This window comes from Trematomus bernacchii, unplaced genomic scaffold (assembly GCF_902827165.1).
Source record: "Trematomus bernacchii unplaced genomic scaffold, fTreBer1.1, whole genome shotgun sequence".
Taxonomy (NCBI): Eukaryota; Metazoa; Chordata; class Actinopteri; order Perciformes; family Nototheniidae; genus Trematomus; species Trematomus bernacchii.
In genome coordinates, this window is record NW_022987803.1 from 8081019 (window position 1) to 8098764 (window position 17746).

At 41.5% G+C, this 17746-nt stretch overlaps 1 protein-coding gene and 1 long non-coding RNA gene across 3 annotated transcripts in view; one reads left to right on the top strand and one right to left on the bottom strand.

Moving 5' to 3' along the window:
• Window positions 1–1875: 1875 nt before the first annotated feature.
• On the bottom strand, window positions 1876–7637 carry LOC117498339. Its single transcript, XR_004557567.1, has 5 exons — window positions 7608–7637; window positions 5261–5286; window positions 3377–3428; window positions 2937–3160; window positions 1876–2006 (listed from the first exon to the last, which is right to left on the bottom strand). It is a non-coding gene; the product is annotated as an uncharacterized LOC117498339 (long non-coding RNA).
• The window catches only part of tdrd6 (tudor domain containing 6), a 38859-nt gene continuing 27581 nt past the window's right edge, over window positions 6469–17746 (top strand). For both annotated transcript variants that reach the window (XM_034150367.1, XM_034150368.1), the window contains exon 1: window positions 6469–6784. The gene's annotated coding sequence lies outside the window, so the exon portion shown is untranslated. The remainder of the gene's footprint in view (window positions 6785–17746) is intronic.

Sequence of the window (17746 nt, forward strand, 5' to 3'; positions counted from 1 at the left end):
GTATTAACCCCTCTGTGTGTGTTCCATGTTTTTACAGGACGCTCATGAGTTCATCACATCAGTCCTGGACCAGATGAGGAATCTGTCCCCACTTCTGCAGGACATCGCAACCTGCATGGGACAAACATACACCTGCCCTGTGGAACGCAACATGGTGTTCCAGATGGAGAACATCAGGACATGCAAGAGGTAAAACCATACAGACAAATATCACAAAAACGTTTTTCCCCTAAGAAACGCCCTGGTCTGGTTAAGCAGGTGGTCAGGTCTTGACCTCTGTGGCTGTATTTTTACACAAGTTGTTCCTTTAATGTGCAGATGCGGAAAACAGTCGAGAAGAGACGAAGTGTTCACAAACCTGTCCCTGGATCTGTTTCCTGGAGTCTCGGTGGAAGAGATGCTTCAGGACTACCAAAAGGTAAGACTCACCTGTCACATCCTCACAGCCTGAACACACACGTTATGTTATTTTGTAGTGTGTAACACTGTTTGTTGTGCCTGTCCTGTAGGAGACCGAGTTGGAATACAAGTGCGAGTGCGGAGGAAGAACATCTGGCCAGAGATCAACTTTTAAGACCATGCCAAAGTGAGTGACATCATTAATCAAAAAAACTGCGCCACACTATCCCAAATAAATGCTTTAAGTTCATGATAGAAAACCGATTAAAAAACATAGTGATCGATCCTTAACCATCTTCTGCAGAGTGCTCATCTTGCACCTGAAGCGTTTCCAGTTCACTTCCGACTACAGGATGGAGAAGTTACACTACGCCATCAACCTGCAGAGCGGCCTGCAGGTGTCCGGCAACGAGGTAAACAGAAGCATCGGGCCAATTGGGAAGTGAATAAATGTGTTTTTGCTGCTGTTTTATGTGTGTGTGAAACTAACTCTGTGTTTCTTTCTCAGGATGACACTTGCTACAGTCTGGTCAGCACTGTCAGTCATCTAGGCTACAGTGGAGAAGGAGGTAAAATAATCAAACACTGTAGGCTGAATGGGACCTTCAGTTTAGTCATTAGAAACAAGAATTTCTGTATAACTTGGGAAATACAAAAGCAAATTCAGAAGCTTTCATGATTTAATAAACACCTTAAAAAAATGTCTGGTGCCACTTAAAGCGGCAACTCAATGTTTGAACAAAGATCTCTCTCTTCCTCTCTATCTCTTTAGGACACTACATCTGTGACAGCGTTCATCCCGACGACAGTCCAGACAAGCCAACCGACAGGTGGCTCACCTTCAACGACTTGGAAGTCGTTAAAACAACAGGAGTATCTGTGTGTAAGGAGCAGAAGGAGTCGGCCTACATCCTGTTTTACAAAAAACAGGTAAGAAGACAGCACTGATCACAACCTACACTAAGGTCCAGGAGATAGAACCCATCAGTGTATTTACTCTGAGTGTTTCTGTATTCTCAGGAATAGGAGGTGGTCCAGCAGGAGTGCCAGCGCCCACAGATCTAACGTGGGGCGGCAGAACAGGTGGAGCCAGGTGCAGACAGATCAGCGTCTTATGGATGTCCACCTAAGGGGGTTTGCAGTACCTCGTGGATTGGGAGGGATATGGTCCTGAGGAGCGTTTCAGCCTGCCCCGTCGTCAGATTCTGGACCCTAGGGAGGGATTTCCACGCCTCTAACTCGAACAGGACACGGTTGGGCGCTAGAAGGCGCTCCTAGAAAGGGTGGGGGGAGGGGGGGCGGGTACTGTTACATTCACTCTGTTGACCTACTTTTGACTCACTACCCTGAGTGGTCCTCCCTGTCTCTGATTCTCTGCAAGTGTGCTGGAGTCTGAGCAGCCTCCTACCAGCTGAAACCCTTTTTTACGGACACAGAAAGTCACAGGAGTAGTTTGAAAAAAGGTTTATTGTAGAGATAAGGCTGGGTGGATCAGAGCTGAGATCGGAAGTCCGTGGTGTGAAGGGGAGCCGGATGGAAAGGAATCTGGATCTGGGTAATGGATGGGGTCAGAGCTGTCTACAGGGGCTGGAGTAGAGCAGGCAGGACTGCAAGGGAAGAAAAGACAAACAGGATCAGGCAAGTAAATAACGAGGTAAGACACAATCAATGATCATCCTGTGTATACTGTGTGGCGTCTTCTGGATGTTCGCTGTCGGGGCCGCAGTTTGCAGTATCTCGTGAATTGGGAGGATATAATAATAATCATAATAATACTACATGACACTTATATAGCATTTTTCTAGAAAAATATATGGTCCTGAGGAGCGTTGGACGTGGGCGCCATGAGGCTAATAATAACCAGTTAATAATAACTGGCTTGATGTATAGACCGACGAGCAGGTTCTACGATGTGGGGGTGTGGGTGAGGCAGGGCTGAGTCTTTATAGGAGTCTGGATAGCAGAAAGGGTTTCAGCTGGTAGGAGGCTGCTCTGACTCCAGCACATCTGCAGAGAATCAAAGATAGGGAGAACCACTCAAGGAGTGGCATTGATAACCCAGGGTAGTGAGTCAAAAGTAGGTCAACAGAGTGGATGTAACAGTATCCCCCCCGCTCTATGGTTGCATCCTAGCGCCCAACCGGGTCCTGTTCGGGTTAGGGGCGTGGAATTCACTTATGAGGGTGGGGTCCAAAATCTGACGACGGGCCAGCCAGCAACGCTCCTCAGAACCATATACCTCCCAATCCATGAGGTACTGCAGACCGCGGCCCCGATGGCAGACATCCAGGAGACGCCAGACAGTATAGACAGGTGGATCATTGATCATCACAACCACAGGAGGGGACAGGGGACTGGAGCAGACAGGTTTAATCCGATAAACAGGAAAAGTGGGGTGAATTCTGAGAGAGGGTGGGAGTATTAACCGTACTGTAGATGGGTTCATGACATAGTCAACGTTGCAAGGACCAATGAAGCGGGGTGCTAGCTTACTTGACTCTACCCTTAGGTATAGTACTTAAGTAGAAAAGCCATACCTTTTGGCCTGGGGTGTAGACTGGGGCTGGGACTGGGCCCTGATGGAGGCACGAATGAGGGCAGCTCTGTCAGCATAGTTGGCCACCAGAAACGCTGGCGGAGGAAGGTGTGTGTTTTTGTGAATAACAGGACGTTCATGAATTCCTGGCATCATTCCTGGACCAGATGAGGAGCCTGCCCCAAACTACACGACATGCCTGCATGGAAAAACCCTAGACCTGCCCTGTGGAACGCAACCTGGTGTTTAAGATGGAGAACGTCAGAACATACATAAAATCATACAGGAAAGAAATCACAAAAACATTCTCCCATAAGAAACGCCCTGGTCTGGTTAAGCAGGAGGTTGTGTCTTGACCTCTGTGGCTGTATTTTAACACGTGTTGTTACTTTAATGTGCAGATTTGGGGAACAGTTTAGAAGACCAGAAGTGTTCACCAACCTGTTCCTGGATCTGTTTCCTGGAGGCTCGTTGGAAGGAGTCGGCCTACATCCTGTTTTACAAAAAACAGGTAAGAAGACAGCACTGATCACAACCTACACTAAGGTCCAGGAGATATAACCCATCAGTGTATTTACTATAAGTGTTTCTGTATTCTCAGGAATAGGAGGTGGTCCAGGAGTGTCAGCGCCCACTGGAGGATGCCCCCCCCCCCCCCCGCCCCGCCCCCAGAGAGCCAGGTTCCTCTCAAGGTTTCTTCCTCACAGAGGGAGTTTTTCCTTGCCACAGTCGCCACACGGTCTCTAGACAACAGGACACATTCCACTCTTCTCTTCAGCACTGACACACAATGTGATATCCACTGTCAGCATTTGGCTTGCTCTCTGGGTTTAACAAAATTAAAATTAAACACCATCTCTCTGCATGGAGCATATTGCTTTATTATTTTTTAAGTCAAAGGTTTTTGCACACGTACTCTAATGGTTACACTGACTGTTTTTTTTTTAAAAAGGCTATTACATGAAGTCAATTTCAAAGTCAACTTTATTTTCAATCTTCTGTGTATGTGATACAGACAGGGAGATCAAAATCTGGGATCTGAGTCTGAAGGTGTTTTTATTGGAAGAAATACACATTTATGCATAATGCTCCTTTTAGCGTAAAGTGTGAAAATAAATTACTTGAAAGACATTTAAGGCCTTCACAATGTCAAAGACCCTGAACAATTTGCACATATTGTATATATTGTACTCAATTACCTCATTGGATTTAACTCTTTCTTATTTTATATTGTGTATGCCTTAGAAACTCTATTGATACATATATTTTTCTACTGTTGTAGGATGTATTTATTTACAGTTTATATTCATTTCTTATTTTATTCTATTTGCATTTTATTCTTTTATATTTTAACTCATGTCTAAGTAATAATAATAATAATAATAATAATAATAATACATGTTATTTATATATCACTTTTCCCGGTGCTCAAAGCGCTTAAATTAGGTGATAATGTGCAGCGAGGCGGTTCACCATAATGACCAACTCGCTGCACATTATCCCGCTTATTACACTGCCAGATACTAAACAAACTAACGACTCGACTCCCAATATGAATTGAAATTATTTTATTGACTCAAACATTTTCGTATTTCTTCCGCTAAGAAAAAAGAACTGTTCCATGGCGCACCAACGGCTGGAACATCGACAACAACAACTTTACGGCAGCACTGTCCAACTCTTGTTTACAGTTTCTGATCCACTAACAAGTCCTTAAACTCTACAGAGCCCATACCGTGTTCCTGTTAGTGTTTACTTCCTGTCTGCCTTCTTCTGGTGATTTATCTGACGTCCAGCGCTCCGTCTTTTAACATATTTTCCTTTCTCTCTCTTGATCCTCCTTAGCAACGGTCATAATAGTGCTTGACAGCGGTCTGTTCTGTGTCTTAACAAACTGTCACATGTTCTGAAATGACCAATCAGAATTGAGGATTCAACTAAGCCTTATAATAATGCCTGTTAACATGCTGCTGCTGTGAAAAACTTCCAATGTGGGATGAATAAAGTATATCTAATTTATCTATGAAGGAATTTGCCTTGGTGTTTGATGCATACAATACATATAGACGATATAAAAAACCAGATGAAAGTACAAGGTCAAGAACATTAATAGTGAATATAAAAATGCATAGAAATATGACACTTTAGTGCAGGATGTGTTTTGATATTGGGGCAAAAGAAATCTCGATAAAGAATAGTATTCCAAGATGGGTGTTAATGTAACTCAAAAAGTAAAGGATTTATTAATATAACAACAAAATTATAAAACTATAAATGGGTGGTAGTTAGCAGGATCAGGTTGCTTGTAAAGTGCAGGCTACTTACAATGCAAATCACTGCCTATTTGGCACCTACAAAAAAGAAATAAGAAAGAATGTGTTAAACATTCAATACATTCAATCTATCACATAATACTTGTACACAGATTTATTTCCAGCAAATGCCTACTCACTTATTTTCCCACCTTTACATTCATTCAATAGTGATTTTGTGCTAAAAAAGGATTTTAAGGACAGATAACATATTTTGGAAACAGAGATAATTTAGTCGATCAACTAAATTGCAAGTTGGCTCCCCCTAGTGGTGTGATTTAGCTGTGGACTTGTTGAATGATTGGATTGGAAGATTGCAAGCTATACATTTTATATTTTGAATATAATATGCTGTAGAGCCAGATCTTAATTGTACTTCTCCAAATGATGAAAACACATTATTTGGAGATGGGACAGTCTTCAGTCGCTGAAATAATGACTGAGGACTATAATACTGAAATAAATACAGGAAGATTCTTTTGGCTAGTTGGGACATTTCTTTCCTGAACAATAAAGGATTTACCTGTTAAAATCAAATATGTATAGCACAAATGCGACAGATATATTAAGGATTAATATTGAATATATTTCACTTTCACTCAAGAAAGCAATTAAAACGTTAGTGTTCATACATAATACATTAGGGATGATATATTTTTTAAGGGCCAGTGATACATCATTTGGAATTTGTTTTACTTTTCGCAATATTATTGTTATTATTGTAATTATTATTACCCTTGGTATGGACAGTTTATGTTACATAATATTAATGTACCCTTGTTTTCTTGAATAAATACATTACAAATTAAAAAAGGCTGTTACTAATATAAATTCACTATGCACTATGTAGTACACCCCAAAATTGTGCACCGATGTTTTGATTATTTAATTAGATAAACATTTTTGGTCTTAATATCTCTGATAACGTCGAGTTAAAATCAATGTTCCTATCTGATGTTGCGTTCAGGAGCTTTAATATGCTTCTGGAAAATTGATTTATGATACATTTTAGCTGGGACTAGCCTGGTCAAACTATTGATCTGCACTATCAGGATCAGAGTCATACTTTAATTTGTCAGGACCTCTGGCTTGGGGAAATAAATGTTATTTTTTGTTAGCTAAGGTTTTTAAGTGTACGGTTTACTGTGTGAGTTATTACATTTCCTATTTAATTTGGTGATGGTGAGACAGGGAACAACAACGACACATCCGGGTCAAGGATGAAGATAGGGGAAAAAACGTTGGGCGTTGTCGGCACGTGCATGGTGTTAAGCTAAGCTAACAGTTGCTAACATCAGTTTGCTGTGGAGTGAGTTTAATTTGAGGTTCCGCTTTAAAAAATCCTAAACGTCTGAACGGCTCGTCAGTCACAACAGTGTACATCAGCAGAAAAACACCGGGACTGGACAAATGTTGGCTCGCTAGCTTGATGTTATAAAGTGAAGGCGGTGGGAATAGGTTAGCGCCAACGTGGCTGTGTGGATCTGCGAGGTCAACGTGGTAGTGAGACTAGACATGCTCTTCTGAAATACATCGGGTAAGTAATGTTTTGCTTGCGGCTAGCTATTTACCGCTAAGTAACTGTATATCCGTAATCTTGTTTATCTGCAAACAGTTTTATACTCTAATAAACCGTGCCGAATTATGCTAACGGCAGATGCTAATTTAGAGAACGTTATCTTTTTACATTTGAACATGAGCTAGCAGAGGTGGAAGAAGTACTCGGATCTTATACTTACGTAAAAGTAGTAATATCAACGTGTAGGAATACTCTTTTACAAGTAAAAGTCCGTTATTCAAAGTGTCACTCAAGTCAAAGTACAAAAGTATTGACGTTTTAATATACTTAACAGTAAAATACTCATTCAGATTGGTCAATTTCAGAATATTATATGTTTTAATTATAATTATTGATGCATGTGTTATCAAAGCTGGTAAATGTGAAGCTAGTTTTAATGACTTTGTATGCTGCAGGGTAGCTTGTGAATTTTACTCCAGGTTTAAATAAAGTCTTTTAGTATTAATTTATTTCACATCATTAATCCAAATCTGCAAAGTAACTAAAGGTTGTAGTGCCGAGAGAAGGAGGCGGAGTTCACCACAAGGTACACTATTTAACTGTGATTTTTTAGTGTAATACTCAAGTAAAGTACAAGTCCCTCAAAATTGTATTCAAGTACAGTACTTGGGTGAGTAACGGTACGTCCACACAGCAGCGTTAAAACAATCTTGGAGGTGGGCGTAGCTTGGGGATTTTTTGCGACCAACAACCAATCACATAAATCTCCCACCCCCGACATACAAAGCAAAAAAGCCCGAAGTAAACTGGATATAAACTCCCCAAACAGGCGAAAACCTACCACTGTCTCTGCCACCTCCCTCCATGCCTGGCTCCTCCGGTTTGTATCCCGGTAGGTAAATAGGGACTGGTCATAAGGCACCGGGTGATTCCCTACCCCTATAATTAATTTCTCATCCATTTTTTGGAATATGAGGAAATTACCTGCGGTATGTCTCTCCCAGCATACACGCGGTTTGATTGGCTAGCGCTTGTACTGTCAGATTTGCATAAACGGGATTTGATTGGCTGATGCTTCCACCTCAGCTTCAAAAGTTGAACATTGCTCAACTTTTGAAGCCTGAGATGCCTGGAAATCTCCGCTTTGCTTCCCACAATGCAGTTCGGCAAAAAGTGAGGCAAAGTGACATCACCCCATTCAAAGTGAATGGGCAGAAGCGTTGGAAGATTTTTTTAACGCTGCTGTAGGGCTGTGCAATTAATCGTATTTTAATCGCAATTACGATTTTGGCCTGCCACAATTACGAAAACAACATAATCGAAAAAAACAATTATTTTGTTTTGCTAGGTTGTGACAGTGCACTGCAACATATTTGATCTAATTTATTTTTATTTATCATATTTATATATGTTTAGTAGCTTGTTGAAGTGCGCTCCAAAATATTTGTTGATCATGTTTATTGGTATTTATTATTTTGATATTTATTTAAATGTATCATTTAATTTATTTTTGTATTGGTTTTTCAGTTGAATTATACGTTCAGGGTAATCAACAGTTAAAAAGATACTGTTCAAATTATTATTTGTATTTGTTTTAAAGTACAATAAATGGATGTTTTCAAAGTCAATGAATAATCGTATTTAATAATCGTGATATCAATTATTGACCAAAATAATCGTAATTATGATTTTTGCCATAATCGCACAGCCCTACGCTGCTGTGTGGACGGGCCGTAAGGGATTATAATTTGCAGCGAGGCGGTCATCATGGGGAAAAGAACACCGTTCAGGCTGATCAACGAAAGATCCCTCCGCCTCGCGTCGGGCTCCCTGCTCAGGCTGTCGGGTGTTCTTGACCAAGTCGCTGCACATTATCCCGCTTATTATGCGGACAGATACTAAACAAACTAACAACTCGACTCCCAATATTATTTGAAATGATTTTATTGACTTAAAAATGATAGTATTTCTTCGGCTAAAAAAACTCCGTTCCACGGCGCACCAACGGCTGGAACTGCGACAAACAACAACTTTACGGCTGCACTGTCCAAGTCTGTTTACCGCAGTGAAGTTAGTTTTAAGTTGGATATTGGATATTCGACAGCCGCATCCAGCGACTCAACGTCTTGCAGTTTCCACCGGATTTGGCAGCAGGAAGACGGTTAAGGTCAACCTCGTAGCCCTCGTACTTAACCCGCTTACACTCATTTATGGACCATCAATAAAAAACATTTATCGCCAGAAACGTTTAAAATAATGAATACCTTAAAGGTCCCATGACATGGCCATTTCTACTGATCATAATTCCATTGTTGAGGTCTACTAGAATAGATTTACATTGTGCAATTTTCCAAACTCACATTGGTTTTCTCATACAGCATCTCTGTATACCATAGAGGCGAAGTCCCCCCCCTTTCCGGGGGACCTCCATGGGACCTTATTGCGGAAAAATTATGTATTGAAGTCAATGGAGAGAGAAAAGTTATCTTTCCATCCCGTTTGAATTGTGCCACGAATTACACATAAGATGTTTGTCAATTTAAAAGATAATTTTGCAAGTAAAAAAAAAAATAAGTAAGTAAGACTTTTTTTGTGTGAAACCGCTCAATGAACTACATCTCTGGTCTCGCACAACAACACATGTCACCAAGATGGCCGTCACTACTGTCTTGCCAAACAAGGGATTGACTACCCTCACTATCACCACAATGAAACACGTCCAGAAGAATGTCATGCAAAGCTGCCTGCCTGCCTTCGATTCTCCCTGAACTGCCTGATATTTTCAATGTTCAATGTTAAACATTTGTGCAGATAGCATGAAGTAGAGAAGATCGCAGATGCTAATGTAGCGTTAGCATGTCTCCCCCGGGGGCATCCGGGCTTAAACGGTGTATTATAGAATGATCACACCGGTGTGACTGTCAGAGTTCCCGTTAGAATATTTTTTTGCCAATCAACATGTCCGTTAAAGTTGAAATCTTCCGGACAAAATGAGAAAAGTGCCGGTCAAAGGTCTTCTTTGTTATTTATTGAGCTTTAAAACAAATTGATATGATTCGATATTAAACAAACTAATTATAGTAGATTAACTACATTATTCAAAAGTGTACAGTAACTTACAAAAACGCGGGAATAATAAACAGAGCGCTCTCTCCTTCTCCTGACAGCCCGTCAGTATCATGCAGCTCGCGGATCCAGTAATGAGTGACCCGACAGTAAAACTAAACATATCTATAACTAGTTTAGGTAGTTTGAGAGGTAATTAAAATAGCTACGTGTGATGTTCTAACCTGAAGTGTGTTTTGCTCTGCTCGCCGCTGCAGGGGATCATGCAGAGCTGCGTGTCGACTCGTCAGCAGCAGCTGATCTCTCTCTCCCGTCAGATTAGACTTTACTCGCGTTTATGTCCATATCGATCAGATCTAGCTAGTTCTAGCTAATGATATGACTACCTGCTTATTAAAGGATACCTAAACAATAAGCGTCGCTATGCAACCGGGTGAGGCCACAAAGTATAGCGCAGCATTATGCATTTGTTTACATGCCCACCGGAACCCCGAGGCATTACCAACAGATCAACGCACAATCAACTAGAGATGTCCCGATCCGATCACGTGATCGGGGATCGGAGCCGATCACGTGATTTTCAAAAGATCGGAATCGGGAGAAAAAAATCGGAGATCGGGAATTCTTTTTTTTTTTACATTTTTTTTTTATATAAAATATTTTTATTTTATTTAATGTTACAAAACAAAAATGACCATGTTCACGTCTTAAAGTCATCCTGAGGCCTTAGTTTTGGTTTAAAATTACACAACATCATGTATGTGTTGCTTCTTTTGGGCTTGTTTTCATAGACCTGGTTGCTTATTTCTCTCAAATCTGGCAACAGAGTGGGCAGGGCGCAGTGTCTAATAGTCGCAGTAAGCTAACAAGAGGCTACGTTCAGCTGGTGACTCGGGAGTCGGGACAGAGAAAATGTCAGGAGTTTGGAAGTATTATAAAATTGAAAGCGAAGGCAGTGTAACAGCCAGATCCGGCGGAGGATCCGCGTGGTGGAAAGAACAGAGCTACGTTCAACACGACCAATCTAATACAAACACCAACAACAACACGACGAGTACACAGCGGCCACTCAGGTAATGGCACTGAAACAACCGACACTTTCAGAGACTTTTAAAAGGAAAGAGAAACTGCCCCAGAACAGTGAAAAGGCCAAAAAAATAACAGCCAAGATAGCTGAATTCATCGCGTTGGATGACCAGCCGTTATCTGTTACCTTTTTTTTCTCTTAATGCATTGCATAAAGATCGGATCGGGAAAAATCGGTATCGGCAGATTGTCAAAATTAAATGATCGGAATCGGATCGGGAGCAAAAAAAGGTGATCGGGACATCCCTACAATCAACCCATACAGGACATCTCTTTCTCCACATTAAGTGTTAGACATTAGAATTGACTTCTTGTCTGTCACATACTCTTTTGTCTGTCACATACTCTTCTTGTCTGTCACATAAGTGGCGCAACTGATGCGGTATTGCGCTAAGGGAAAATAATTTTGACCGGACTGTGCTGAGAGGGCTGCAGCAGCCCCATCTGCAAGGCTCCACTAGCACCCGCATCCGCACCCCCAAACGCGGCACACCTACAGTGTAAGCGCGCCACAGTTTCGCCGCGCTGCGAGGCTCCACTATCACCCCCCAGTGCGTCACATTTTCGCTGCTAAAAGAGTGTGTGTGTGTGTGTGTGAGGAGCTCCACGGATTAGTCCATTTGGACCAATGGGTCCATTTGGGTCGTTGTTACGTCACTTAGTACCAGGAAGAAAAAGAGAAACTTCCAACGAGGCGTTCTGGGGCAGCATAGACAGGTCTTTTCTGTGTTAGAGTGTTACTCGCTACAGGGTGTACTTTGAGGGTTTGTGACTTTGCAGACCGTTTACATTAGGGATGTTAAGATTCACCGATTCGCATCGGTGCACCGGCATAAACGTTCAAGATGCGAGTGCACCAGTTGAAAGAGTGCACATCGGCTACAGTTTGGGTTGAACTCGCGATGCATCGATTGTAGCGTCTTTGCATCGGTAAAAAAATGATTCCTTCATATAAAATCCTGTCAGCACTCAGAGATGATCTTTGCTTCGTCACTACGGAGGCCGAGAGTCTCAGTTATCAACAAACATGGAAGTCGAGGAGAAAGAGAAACACAGCGCACCGAAAAATACCTACAAATCAAACGTTTGGCAACACTTCGGATTTTAAGAAAGACGGACAAATTCAAAAATCGCTCGCAAATTGTAAACGATGCCGTGTCGCTTTAAAGTACACAAGTAGTACGAGGAACTTAGTGACGCACATAAAGAGGCGACATGGGGTCTGCGGCTGAAAAGAAAAACCTCCAAGTAAGACATATGAGTTAAATCACTCACTGAGGTGTTCTGTCACTGAGAGTGGTGTTTAGTTTACAACAGCCTGTGACTGCCAATAATAGTTTAAATGTCTTCCTTACAATTGTAAGCAGTTATGAAATACCTGTTTGTGAAAGGTTATTTGTATTTTTTATTGTTCATATAGAAACCACACCACTGCTTTCTGCTCACTGGTGAGTTAGCCTATGAATGAGTGTTAAGCACATCAGGCTGGCAGCTGTATGGGCATTGCACTATGGTAGTTGTTATTTGCACATTGTTAATCCTGGCCAATGCATCCTTAAATTGTTTAACTGTGAGGTAGGGATGCATATCGTTGACTTTTTTACGATACCGATACCACTGAACGATACCGATACTCAACCGATACATATCGTGATACTTTCATGTTGCATAAGGGAAACATTTTATCATCCCGCAATTACTCCCATGAAGTGCTTTATTATATAGTTAACATGTCAAATGAATATTAAATTCAATTGTGGGACTTGGACCTTTTAGTACTGAACAAACAATGAAAAACACGTTATCTATGAAGAAAAAAGATTCTGCAATATCATTTATAACAACCATCAGGCGGGAATAGTACATCTTGTCAATGGGAAAAAAAAATAGCACCAGTATAATCAATATTCAACCTGAGATTCGACTGACCAGAGAACACATAAAGGATCATGAGATCTCGGCATTGCACATAAAACAAATAGCATCCTTAAAATCAACATTTGCCTGATGAAAGAAAACAAATCCCATCACAGTTCAGTTTTGTGCATTCATCTTCAAGAAGATGAGCATATCTGCTCTCTGGATCCAAACGGGCCCTTTCACAGCGTAGGATATCACCTGCTGAACTGAACACTCTCTCGCTTGGCACGCTGCTTCCCTGAACACAAAGGTACTTGGTTGCCACACGAGACAGCATTGGTTGGAGATTGGATGTGTTGCCACCTTTCCCAGAAATAAACTTCTTGCAGTGGTTACAGACCCCACCATTCAGACTGGCAGTGGTTACAGACCCCACCATTCAGACTGGCAGTGGTTACAGACCCCACCATTCAGACTGGCAGTGGTTACAGACCCCACCATTCAGACTGGCAGTGGTTACAGTCCCCACCATTCAGACTGGCAGTCATATGCAGCCACACTTTAGATTTTCTAAAGTGACTCGGTTGCGGAGTTTCACTGCGAAATTGACATCGTAATTCCGACGGTTTGGGCACAAGTTTAAGGATATTATGCCTCACTTTTATAAAAAAAAATTAAATAATTTAAAAATGTTTTTTTTTTAAAGTATCGAAAACCGGATCTGATTTCGGTACGGTATACCGTAGCCGCCAGTAACCGGTATTTCGGTAATACCGGGAACCGGTATGCACCCCTACTGTGAGGTGTTATAAAATTGTACTTTACTCTGGAGACAGAGAACACTACTACACTTGTGAAAAGGCCAGTTTGTGAAAGGTCCAACTGTTTGTTTTGTTTAAGGTAAAAAAGAAACAGCATAATGGGATGAGCAGTACTAGTAGAGAGAACCAAATATGTAAATCACTTTTTTGTTAATTTATGATTTGCTGCATATAAGGAATACAACAAAAATCCTCTGTCGTACCATATTGAATTGTATCATTATTTTGCATCGTGTTGAATTGCATCGTATCGCCCCGAATCGCATAATGTTGAATCAAATCGTATCGAACTGTATCGCAACAGGGGTGAATCGTATCTAGTAGGGATGCTCCGATCGCCAATTTTGGGGCCGATCGCCGGAATCAGTATCGGCCGATACCGATCGCCGATCCGATCGAGTGGGCGGGGCCTAAATGGAAGATTTAAACATCACTTTAAATCTTCCATTTAAAGTGATGTTTAAAACTCAGTTAATGGGGCTCATTCACTGGAGCTTCCACAAACAACAATCAACTTAATTATTACATTCAAATTATGTATATTATTCAAGTTTACATTCACTTTGGATAATACCACGGGAGAAATAAGCGGAAGCGCTCTCTTTTCCTCTCTCCCCCTCTCTCCCCCTCTCTCTCCCCCTCTCTCCCTCTCCTGACAGCCCGTCAGTATCGTCTCATGCAGCTCGCTGATCCAGTAATGTGTGAGGCCGACAGTGAAGAATAAACATATTTATAACTAGTTTAGCTTGTTCCAGAGGTAGATAAAATAGCTAAGTGTGTTAGGTCTAACTCTTGTGTGTTTCACTCCGCTCACCGGTCCGTCACAGCGGGTGGAGCTGCAGGATTTCTGCTTCACACACACGTTGCATACCGCTATTTTACTGTCTTTTTCGGACACCTTAAAATAATGCCAGACCGGTGAAGCCATTTTGGCGAGCTTGTTTTGCCGCGTACAGAGAAAAGTGTCATGTATTTTACGTCATGCGATCGGCCCTCGCGATCGGCATGTTTAGAGAGCACCGATCGATCGGTAGAGAGTGAGTATCGGCAGATCTCGATCGGTGACCGATCGATCGGAGCATCCCTAGTATCTAGGGATGGGTATCGTTTGAAATTTATCGATTCCGGTTCTTATCGATTCCCCGTTTCGATTCCAAAATTGTAAAAGAAAGAGGTCAAACGTTTAGATAACAAAAATATCTTTATTCTTTTAAGCTTTAACTGACATTTTTACATGAAAAAAATATACATGCAATACAAATGTATTGCACAATAGCTGTGCTTTATTTTAACTGAGCTATGCCTGTGGCAAGCTATTAACAGGCATTACACTGTGCCTTGTCTTTTTCTTTTTTAGTGTAGTGGAGCCTCACTTTAGAGGGTTTACCGCGATCCATTTTTGGTGTTATGAAGTGACTGAGCTCGTGAACTACGGGAGGGCGGGGGGAGCCTCGCTGCGGGGAAACTGGACCTCTGTCGCTGCAACTTACATGATGCCGTTTAAAAAAATGAAGGGCGGTGCCGGCCGTCAACGGCCCGATGGCGACCGGTCGTTCTGTGATTCACCAGAACACACAGATGGCCAGTCCGCTCTTACCCTGGTTGTATTCCACCGGGTCACCGCGGCGCAGACGGACCCGCGGCGCAGACGGACCCGGTGGAATACAGGGTCTACCGCATTTAGGAACCGTTAAGCTAGGGCTGTGCAATTAATCATATTTTAATCACAATTACGATTTTGGCCTGCCACAATTACGAAAACATAATCGAAAAAAACAATTATTTTGCTTTGCTAGGTTGTGACAGTGCACTGCAACATATTTGATCTAATTTATTTTGGTCTAATTTATTTTTTATTTATATATGTTTAGTAGCTTGTGGAAGTGCGCTCCAAAATATTTGTTGATCTTGTTTATTGGTATTTATTATTTTTATATTATTTATTTAAATGTAAATATTTCATTTATTTTTGTATTGGTTTTTCAGTTGAATCACACGTTCAGGGTAATCAACAGTTAAAAAGATACTGTTCAAATTATTATTTGTATTTGTTTTAAAGTTCAATAAATGGAAGTCAATGAATAATCGTGATATAAATTATTGACCAAAATAATCGTGATTATGATTTTTGCCATAATCGCACAGCTAGGGTTGGGAACCGATAAGAAAATGCTGGGTACCGGGTACCCATACACAGGGTTCCCGCGGGGTCTGAAAAAGTCTTAAAAAGTCTTAAATTTGATAATCTGAATTTAAGGCCTTAAAAAGGTCTTAAATATGACCAAAAAAATAAGAAAGGTCTTAAATATGATTTAGAAGGTCTTAAAAATGATCGGATTTGAAAGGTACTTCTGTGTTGCGATAGCGTCTAAATGTGTTTTGGGGGAAATGTCCGGGCTGCAAAGTAACCAGTACGGTAATAGCCTTTCAGTTCCCCCCAACAATTTGTATTGAAATAAATCAACATGGAACCAGTATACACTAACTTTGTTTCCCCCGGCCCCTTATCGGAGAACACCCAGCTAGTAACCTAGCAACCAAGCTTCAGCTAGCGGCAGTCAGAAACTCATGTATCTTCGAATACATATGGGGAAGTATAAGTTCAACCGTTATTGGTTGGAAAACATCGAATTTAGTGCTTGGTTGAAACCAGGGGAGCGGAACGTGTTTGAAGCCCGCTGCACCTTTTGCAAAATAAATTAGTGTTTGTTTGGCTAATGTAGCGTTAGCTAGTGCAGCGTTAGCTAGTGCAGCAGCTCCCGCAACAACACCGGGGGACCTCCGGGCAACGTTTGGGTCTACGTCAACCCTAAAAGCGGAGGTGCTGTAGACGCTAAATACCGTAGTTAAACACCAATCATACAACGACAACGATGAAAGATTGTAGCCAAGGCAGCAGAGCTCTGAATATAGCTCTTGTTTCTCTCTCTCTCTCTCTCTCTCACTCACTCACTCACTCACTCACTCACTCACTCACTCACTCACTCACTCACTCACTCACTCACTCACTCACTCACACACACACACACACACACACTAGGGCTTCTCGATTATGGCAAACATCCATTTATTGAACTTTAAAACAAATAATTTGGACCGTATCTTTTTAACTGTTGATTACCCTGAACGTATAATTCAACTGAAAAAAAAAAAAAAAAAAAATTATACATTTAAATACCAATAAACAAGATCAACAAATATTTTGGAGCGCACTTCCACAAGCTACTAAACATATAGGCCTATAAATATGATAAATTAGACTAAAATTAATTGGATCAAATATGTTGTAGTGCACTGTCACAACCTAGCAAAGCAAAATAATCGATTATGTTGTTTCGTAATTGCGATTAAAATACAATTAATTGTACAGCCCGCACACACAGACACACTTTTTGTCTAACACGCTAACACAGTTCTGTACTGTTATGCTGTTATGTTCAGTCATTGTTCTTATGGTGAACATGAATACATTTACTTTGTAAGTAATTATGGGACGTATTTCTTCTTTCATAGCAATTTTCCTTCATACTTTCTTGCCGTGAAATAGGTCTTAAATTCTATTCAAAGTGGTCTTAAAAAGTCTTAAATTTGAGTTGGCGAAACCTGCAGGAACCCTGCATACAAAATACACAATTTCGGTTCGGCTTAACGGTTCCTAAACGCGTTAGACCAGGCATCCTCAAAGTCCGGACTCCGGTCCGGATCCGGACCGAACCACAACTGTCTCTGGACTCTGAGCAAATTATACTTTTCATATGTATTATCTGTGTTATCTGTGAGACATCGCCACAACGCAACGAGTCAAAATTCTCCGCTATGTCCACTGCAAACAGCGCTCTGCATGTACGACTGTTCCACTGTCTGTGTGTGTCTGTCAACGCATTGGTCCAATCACATTCAGCATCCCGTCAGCGTTTCTTTCCCCCACCAACAGTCTGCGAATCAGAGGCACAGTAGGGCGGGTCTTCGCGGAATGCGGGTGGGAAAAATGCGTGTGTGTCAGAGCGAGAGTTAACAGCTCATCTAGTTACATCTGTACTGTAGCTAGTAGCCTAGTTTCACCTACCGGGGTGGCAACTGCCACCCTAAAAATAGGCCTTGCCACCCCAGTTAGCAGCTTTGTTTTGAAAGAAAAGTTGTGGCTCAT